At 39.3% G+C, this 9,345-nt stretch overlaps 1 long non-coding RNA gene across 1 annotated transcript; it reads left to right on the top strand.

Annotated features, from left to right (window-relative positions):
- Positions 1 to 1,254: 1,254 nt before the first annotated feature.
- Positions 1,255 to 2,793, top strand: LOC108527650 (uncharacterized). Its single transcript, XR_001884875.1, has 2 exons — positions 1,255 to 1,407; positions 1,981 to 2,793. It is a non-coding gene; the product is annotated as an uncharacterized LOC108527650 (long non-coding RNA).
- Positions 2,794 to 9,345: the final 6,552 nt, after the last annotated feature.

Here is a 9,345-nt window from a genome sequence, read left to right as displayed (position 1 = left end):
CAACTCTTCTAGGCCTCTTTAGGGTTAAGGCGTACTCCCTTCTGAGAATTTCTGGTCTAACCAGTTGTCTAGTTTCACGTCCTGTTTCTGTGGATTGTTTGTAACCAGCTTTTGCTGTAACTGTTACTGCTGATTAATATCTTGCTAATCATAGGTTATAGAAAGACTGTATTTCCGTTTTAAGGCTCTGTTAGAAATTACTGATGCACACACTATATTGTAAATTCTTATCTCTGTATATTGTACTTCTGCATACAGATGTTATATTAAAGAATTACTTCATCCCCATGTGACCATCTCACCTCATAATCAAATGACCCTAAATCCCTCACTAACCTACCCCCGCCCTCACTGAACTTAATAAATGCTGGCACATCCAGTGCATTGTTGGCACTGTGGGACCAGAAGGTGCTGACCCCCCTGGACCCAGTTTTCACTATCTTGTGTGTGTCTATTATTTCTCGACCTGCTGATCCTCCTGGGAACAAAGAGAGAGTCCCGTTGCATTGTGGGCTGCTGGTCAGATCCCACAATATTTACCAGGTGCTCTTACATGTGTTTTCTTATTTGATGTGTACCTCACACCAGCCTTGGAAAGGGGATAGGACTGTTCCCTTTTATATGGAGAAGGATGCTCTGAAACTTCAAGGTATTTGCTCACAAACTCACAGAAGTGATCCAGGCAGATGTTCAGGGCTCTACCCACTATATAAGCCTAATTCAGGTGAGGTTTGCAGTTCTGGGTGCCAATAGGTTTCACACAACAGTCAGTTTGCATTGGTTGGTAGTAACTGTGCTGTGTTGAGAAGATTCTGAGGCTGTTTGGACTCAAGAGAAAAGAGTATCTTAACTAGCAATGTCTGGCAAGACATAAAATTAAGGAGCAATACCATGCCTCCTACAGATTTTCTGCCTTGGCACAGTGTTTGAGATCATGGGCTTAGGAGGGATGAAGGCCTAAGTCAGCGCCTGACTCGGTCTCCCCACTCAACCTTCTGAGTCTTGGTTTCCTCATCTGCTATCAAAGGCCATAATATTAACTTCCCCACAGAATTGTTTCTTTTTGTTCTCAACCCAAACTTATTTTCACATGAAAAGAAGCACCACCCTTATCTAAAAGGACAAATCGTGCAGAGAAATCTATGAACAGCATCCATTCTAGACTTAACAATTCAATCAATAAAAGTAGCAAAGTACAGGAGGGGATGAGCTGGGCTTCGAGTTAGGAATGCTGGCATCTGTCCCAGTTTTCCCTTCATAATTTGTTCTAGGGCTATGGAGGTGCCCGTAAAGGACTCTCATTCCTATTGCAAGACAAAGAAAATGCAATCCAATGCAATGTTTCAATCATGGAGTCTTTATTGGACACAGGCTGGCATGAGTTGACGGCACATGAAAATCAGCAAGGTAGTTTCCAAAATAATATATAAGCCTTTCTTAAAAGTAGGTCCTGTTTGTCAGTCTTGATGAGTTCTGTCTGACCTGTGTAATCATCAGCACATGAGTTAGTTTTTTAAATAACGGTTTCTTAATCTAGAAAATGAGATTGTTGGAACACAATTTTTTTAAAAAGAGTAATTTTCCTACTGGGAAAAGGAGTATGAGAACTATGTTTGTCAATTTCCTAACTTTCTTGGTGTTATATTGTCTTTGTAGTAATGAAAATAATGGTAATAATACCATAATTTAATATCTTTTTAAACTGTTACTCTTCCCTTTAGAATCAATTTATTTTCTCTTCTTATCTTTCTGGTGGCTTTGATTACCTCTCTTACTTTTACAATTTTGTAACACTTTTATTTTGTAAGCATTCATTTTCCTTGCAGAATGCAGCATGTGAGCATTATGTGCATGCTTTGCTCATGATAATAACTGAGATATGCCAGAAAACCTCCCATCCTGAAATATATCCTCCTCACGCATGAAGCTCCATGTTTCTAATAGTGGAATCCATCCCTCTGACTTGTGTTGTCTTTGCAGCTACAAATGCTCACAGGAAGAACAGCAGCTTCAGTCCCTAAACCTTGGTGCAGCTGAGTTTATTAGAGATTTTCCAGACCTTAACAAGAGCCTGTGACAGTACTAAGACCCTGGGGATGGTGAGAAGGAGGCTGGAACCAGGAGGCTGCTGCATTTTACAGGATACTGGAGTGCAAGTCTCAATCAAAGGCTAGAGTTAAAAAAGACATGCCTCTCAGATCCCTCTACCTTTAAGCATCTTTTTTTAAATTAATAATTGGATATTGACCATTAAAACCACCACATGTATAGGAGTTTGTTGTCTAAAATTTGTATTATAGATATAATTGAAATGTTTAGAAATCTTTATAAGTAAGAAAATCATTACTACTTGGGTCAGAAGCAATGCAAGTCAAGCTTAGGTCTATGGTTTTTGTTCCTGATCAGTAACATGTAGACGATTTGCATTCTCTTACCCTCTCTAAATCTGGAAAGATGCACTTCATAGTGTCTCTAATCTCACACATTTTAACTTTCACTTTTAATTGTTGAAAATGTCATTCTGAAACCCAACAATGAATGAATGAATGTGTATATACTCATCATATACGTGTACACACACACAAATAAAACCTGTATCTCAGAGCCCACATATCTTCTTTAAGCTGCTCTTTCAGGAAGATTTATGACACTCTGCTTTACAAAGAAAGTTTAAAAGAGAGAAAGAAAACGAAATGAAACAGTGACTGTTCCCTAGTGCAATTACTCTGTCAAATACTCCCCTAGGGAAAGGAATTTGCTCTTATTGTGAAATAAATTAATATAGAAACCAGACTCCTGCGGTAACTTTTCTTTATCCCCAGGCAGTATTTTCCCACTAGTGCTCTCAAAATTCACTTTTGGTGATACACATATGGGAGGTTGGAAATAGCTAGAAATTATACGTTTGAATTTTAAATATATTCCCATTTCCATAAATGTTAGCAGCTCCCCAAATTATCAGGGAGTACACAATTGTTTAGAGATCGCCTGCCTCAGAAATCAATTGCTTGTTCTCTTCATCCTCGATGGGGGGTGGAGAAGGAGAGGGAGCACTTTCTCTTACCATCTTTTCAATCCCACAAATCAGAATTTCTTTCCCAGAAGCTGTCACTTGCCCAGAAAATTTGGAATGACAAGGTCCATTGGGCTGCAAGAAGAGTGTAGACACACCCAAGCTTAGTTAGTCCTTTTCCCAAAATCCACAACTCAGCATTCACCGGGAACCTTCACTCCCCACATGCCAGCCCAAGCCCTCCATGATTCCTAATTAGGCGTTCACTGCTCAATTAGTGCCCCATTAGCCTCGGACCATGTTAACTTCAAACCACTGGTCACGTTTCTCTTCACTTCAGCCATAATTATGAATGGATAGAACTTACAATCAATCATGGAAACCCTTGCCAGCTGAAATTCACTCTAATCTTAAAACAACATAAGAGCAGTATATATAAAATCAATTAGGGACTGTCTTAACCAAACTACAGAGCAAAGCAGGGCCTTTTAGGAGGTGGCTATTCAAGGGGGAAAAATCTGGAATATATAGTGCAAATAAACATCAGGCACATGGAAATGAAGATAATGACTAAATGCTCCATGCTGACCTTTATGATTTGAGAGTCTGTGCCTTCCCTTTCTATGTCATGGAAACCTTACTGATGAACAGGTATAAACCTCTTTTTGTTGCTTCCTAGGGACAGACATTTCCATCTCTAAGTTATTTCACTTAGAAACAACTAATATTTATTGAGCTCTTACTTTGTACCAGGCTTTAGTCTATGGGCTTTATATGTTTTAACTTGTTTAATTCACACTGTGCTGAAAGTTATCTTTCCTATCTCCATTCAATAGGAAAGAAAACTGAGGCTTAAAGATCATAGATACCACCACACAGAGTAGAAAGCAAGAAGACCCTGTGGACGAGAGGTTCTACGTCCTATGCTACATTGTCTACTAGAAGGATTTTAAAAAGCCAACAGGTTTAATAACAATAAGTATCTTATCTATCATTTATTAAGTGTCTACTACAGTATGTTCTTTTGCACACACACGCGTGTGTGTGTGTAAGTATAGTGTGTCTGCACTCTTATTTTCCGAACGATGCTGGCTCTTATACACACAAATGAAATAATGTTGGCAGGATAATGAACTGATTAAGAGCACAAGCTGTGGAGTCAGACTCTCAGATCAAACCTCAGCTCCACCATGGCTAGCTGTGTGACCTTGCGCAAATTACTTGAACTTTCTAAGCCTCGTCTAGAAAAATGAAGGCAATAATGGCAACTACTTGGTGGGGTGGTTGTGAGGATGAAAGGAAATAATCTCAGGGAAAGGCTTAGAACAGAGCCCAGTGCATAGTAAAACTTAAATGAATACTGTAATTATTTTCCTCTGTTGACAGAGAAGAGATTTTTACAGTCAATAGGTAGCCTGGCCTGTATGACTCCTCCACTAAAAATATAACTGGTTACATTGTGGTTTCACACCAATAAACACTAAGAGATGAGAGACTTTTCTTTTTTATGGTGTTGATTTAGTTTGGTTTCGTTGGGCAGTTCAAAAAGCACATCTTTTGACCCATTCCCGGTATTCTCCGCAAATTGCATGGACTAAAGGAGACAAATCCAGTGAAGGGTGAGAAAGGGCTACAGAAACAGAAAGGAACGCAAAAAACATTGTCTAATTCTAAGAAATTATAAATTACTTTCACTAGAAGGGACATTAAGGCATCGTATTCTTTTCTATTAATTCTTATTATAAACAACACATTCTCAGTGTACAGAATTTAGAAAACAGAGAAAGGCACAAAAATTTTTTAAAGACTAAAAGAAGAAAAGAAAAATCAACCTCATAATCTTATCACTGTTGCTTTTTTGAGGATAGATAATGAGTCAGGAAACACTGGCATGGACACACCAATGGAGAACAGAGGTGTCCCTTCTGATTGGCTGGAGCCAGCTACAACAATTCCCAAATACTCCCAGCATTACCCAAGGCTTGTGCACTCTTTGTATTCGTATGTGTTTGTTTGTGGAAACACACTGAATCTATAGTTCATTCAGATTTTAAAATTGCTTTTATCACTTATACAATGAACTTTTCCTGTCATTAGACATTCTTTAAGGGCATGATTTTAAAATCATCTACTAATAATGCAATCGAGTTGATATCATGATTTACTGAGACATTCTATTAGTGTTCAATATTCATGTAGCTTCCAATTTTTGTTATCGTAAATATCTTTTGTACATAAACCTTTGAGTAGCTAATGTGTTATAATCTGAAGCACATATTTACTTACATGCCAAAATAACATTTTAATTTTAGCACAAGCTGTTACTTCTACAAGTTCCTGGGTTATTTGGTATGTTTGTGGGGATTCTGCTACTAGGAATGAAATTCACACTTGCCTTACATACACCATTAAATGTAAATGAGTGTAAAAGTGTTCTATAAATGGTAGGTTTCTATACAGCTATGTTATTATGATTATTGATGATAGCATTAGTATCATCAACCACAGGTATTACAAACTCTCTGCTTTCTATCTTGACTTTTAGACTTTTAGGGCTTTTAAGTCCTAATAACAGACTTCACCAAATAACAGTAAAAGAGAACTTCTCTGCCTGCAGATGAAGATATTGCATATGTTTTTACTGATCCCCATTTGATGACCCCACCATTGCAAATCCCCACATTTTGGTATAACAAGCACCTGGACACATCTCATTAAACATGTGGCCAGGTAAAATCAAAAAGGAAAGTAAAATGGGCTGAGCATGGTGGCTCATGCCTGTAATCCCAGCAATTTGGGAGGCTGAGGCAGATGGATTGCTTGAGCTCAGGAGTTCGAGACCAGCCTGGGCAACATGGTGAAACCCCATCTCCATAAAAAATTTGCCAGGCATGGTGGCATGCACCTGTAGTCCCAGTTACTTGGGAGGCTGAAGTGGAAGGATCGTTTGAGCACAGAAGGTGGAGGTGGCAGTGAGCCAAGATCAGGCCACTGCACTCCAGCCTGAGTGACAGAGTGAAACTCGGTCTCACAAAGAAAGGGAAGTAAAACGGACATCCATTGCTGGCTGTCCAGCACACATTCACCCTCCTTCTGGACAGAATACTGTTATTTTTTGTCCCATTATCACCCATGTGGCTTGAAGAGTGTTGGGGTGAGCTCCCTGAGGGCTTCAGCCACTCAGCCTATGCCATCCCCAGCCACAGTGACTGACCCAGGGGCATACAGCCCAACGTCAGCCAGTGAGACCAGGGAGTTTCCAGGAAAGTGAAATTATTCCCTTTTTCAATAAAACTACCAGAAAAGACCATCACTTTTCCTCTAAATTTGTTGATGTGAACACCTGGAACTGTTGATGTCATCTTGGTACCATAAGAGAGAAGCCTAGCTCCTTCTAGAAACTGTATTGTGGAATCTCAGGATGAAGACAACACTACACAAGGCCAAGCAGAGATAGAGGCAAACTAAGACAAGCTTTTAGTTCTAGAAAGATGGGCCGACTAAAGACATGCTCAAAATTTTCCTACTAAGTATCTAGAAATTCTGGGTATACATTATTTCTGTAATGAAAGTCTGAGCTCACACAGAGGGGTAAAGTGTGTGTGTGTGTGTGTCTGCGCGCACACGCACGCATGTGTGTGGAGAGAGTGAGAGAGAGCAAGAGAGAGAGAGAGCGAGAGAGAGCAAGAGAGGGAAAGAGGGAGAGACCAAGTCAGAAGTTAGCATGCTTTCTCTTAGTTCTATTAAATGTGCTAGGCTGAAGATGGTAGAGTGATTTAAAAAAATAGGCAAAGATCCCAAAGGTGAGTTCAGATCTCCCTGGTGAAGCCACTTAGGAGATAATGATGCAGTTAATTAAGTGATTGCCATCACTATCTTTCTAAATGGTCAAGGAGAACCCTTAAGTAATGGGGAAGCCTGACTGCCACTGCAGAGGGAATTGAAGATGGGTTTAGCAGAAGAGAAGGTAGATGGCAGAAATGGAAGGAAATCATTCCGAGGCCCTGAGAAGAAGATATCTGCTTGGTTACCTAATAATGTCTACTATTTTTTAATGATAATGTTTAGTACTTTTAAGCAAGAGGATTTTATGCTGATTCTCATATTTATGCCTATAATCTTTGCCATATGTTAATAAGATTGTCTGCACATAAGATGATCAATTATTTTCAGCAGCTTGTATCTTAAATGTTATGCTGGTCATCTTGATTATGAGCTTAAATACCAGACTGGTGATGGATTCCCCTTTTTAACTTTTCTCTTTTAAAATGAGCAAAATTAGGAAATCGAAATACACCCCACATAGATTTTTCAATACTTAGTGAAAGTTAGTAATGACACAACTGTAGCCAGGCTGGCATTTAAACACATCATTTGCTGGCTTAATTCCAAAGTAATTTCTTGTCCCTTAAAAAATTTGGAACATATAAAAATTATATCAGCATCAATTCCTTTAATCATTTTTTGTTAAAATTTATCTTTCTCAATTTCAGTGCATTGGTATTATAACCTAGTATCTTTTTTAGTCTCATATTTCTTCATTAATATTCATTGAAAGTATCCACTACTTCAATAAACCCAGACTAACTTTTTATTACATATTCATAAGTATTACTTTTAAAGGCTTTGAGCTACTTCCACCTTCAATGAAAATAATAATTTGTGCTTCATAGTAATGCAAGTGACTCCTCAGAGATGCACTAAAGTAATGAATCAGGATTGGAGGTCCTGCACTTCTCCATTCTGCTGAGGAACATCACATTGTCTTTGCTTTAATCAGCAGTCTTCTTGACTGATGGAGGTCCAAGAATTAAGACCAGAACTGATTACCTCAATCCAAAACAAGGTTTCTTAACACAACTCCTTGGCAAAACCTCAAGAACTGTGAAAACCTTCACTGGTACACAGGATTGGGGGTATAGGCAGGTAGATGCATTTTTTTGATTATAAAGTCCATAGTTCTTATCAGACTCTCAAAGGAGTTTTGAGGATAATGGTGATGGTGGTAGTGATGATGGTAGTAGTGACAAAGATAATAATTTTTAGCCTCCAGATTATGAAATTATATTTTGCCTGAATTATCCTCAGGAGGAGGCAGTTTGTAGGAGCTGATAATTGTTGAAGATATTAAATTAGTATGTGATGGTTCATATTTTCTATAATAAAACGTTTTTAAGGATAAATAAATATATATTGCTTGAGTCTGAGTGTACCCATTTTGTGCGCCTGTGATGCCCACTGAGTGTAATCTTCCAGCATCAAATGGTGGGTCTCAATTAAGAAGGGAAAAGAAAAGAAAAAAAAAAGAACTGCTGCTAATGACATGATCAAACGCATTTTGCAATAGTTCTGGCCTACTGTGCAAAAAAGAGCCCAAAGGTGCCTCACGCACAAATGACCTCATGATTTCTGTCTCTGCTCCAAACAGGAAGTATGCAGTCATGCAAGTCAGAGTCAGAGACCCTAGCACCAAAGGCAACCCACACCTGGCCTCTGGTCAAGCCACCTCTCTATAGTTTCCTTGGATACTCTAAGGCCAGGACCAAGCTGCCTGTCTGATGGACCACCAAGAAAATCTATAGCTTCCCTGTAGGATGTAGAATTTGGGGGCACCACCACCACCACCAAAAAACCTATGTGGGAATTGGCCTGGGTGTGGCGTTTGCCCTGGTGTGTGACTTTTTGCACTACTTCTATTTGGCATTCCGGCATTGTCCCTATCTATCATCAGCCTCCCTCTCTCTGGGCTGGTTTCCTCTCTGAAGTCTTCACCATCTAGCTCATGTCCCTGGTTGGTCTTCATTTGGGCATTCATTTATTCACTCAGCAAATATCTACCAGCTCCCAGGAGGCCTGGACTAGAAGCTGTGTAGTCACAAAGAAAAGATCACAGCCCCTTGCTGCTAATAAGGTCATGTTCCAGGCTCTGGATACGTGAATATACGCATACCTTGGAGATATTGTGGGTTGAGTTCCAGGCTGCTGTGATAAAGTAAATGTTGCAATAAAGCGAGTCACATGAATACTTTTATTTACCAGTGCATATAAAAGTCATATTTACACTAAAATAAAGCATTCTATTAAGCATGAAATAGCCTTATGTCTAAAAAATCATTGCACATACGCTAATTTTATAATATTTTATTGCTAAAAAATGCTAATGATTGGCTGGACGCGGTGGCTCATGCCTCTAACTCCAACACTTTGAGAGCCCAAGGTGGGCGAATCACTTGAGCCCAGGAGTTTAAGACCGGCCTGAGCAACATAGCAAAACCCCATCTACAAAAAAAAAAAAAAAAAAAATCCAAAATTAGCCGGGGGGGGGGGGGCGC

The sequence above is a fragment of the Rhinopithecus bieti genome, unplaced genomic scaffold (assembly GCF_001698545.2).
Source record: "Rhinopithecus bieti isolate Rb0 unplaced genomic scaffold, ASM169854v2 scaffold_4908, whole genome shotgun sequence".
Lineage (NCBI taxonomy): Eukaryota > Metazoa > Chordata > Mammalia > Primates > Cercopithecidae > Rhinopithecus > Rhinopithecus bieti.
Note: the sequence above shows the minus strand (reverse complement) of the source record. Positions and strands in the feature narration are given on the sequence as shown.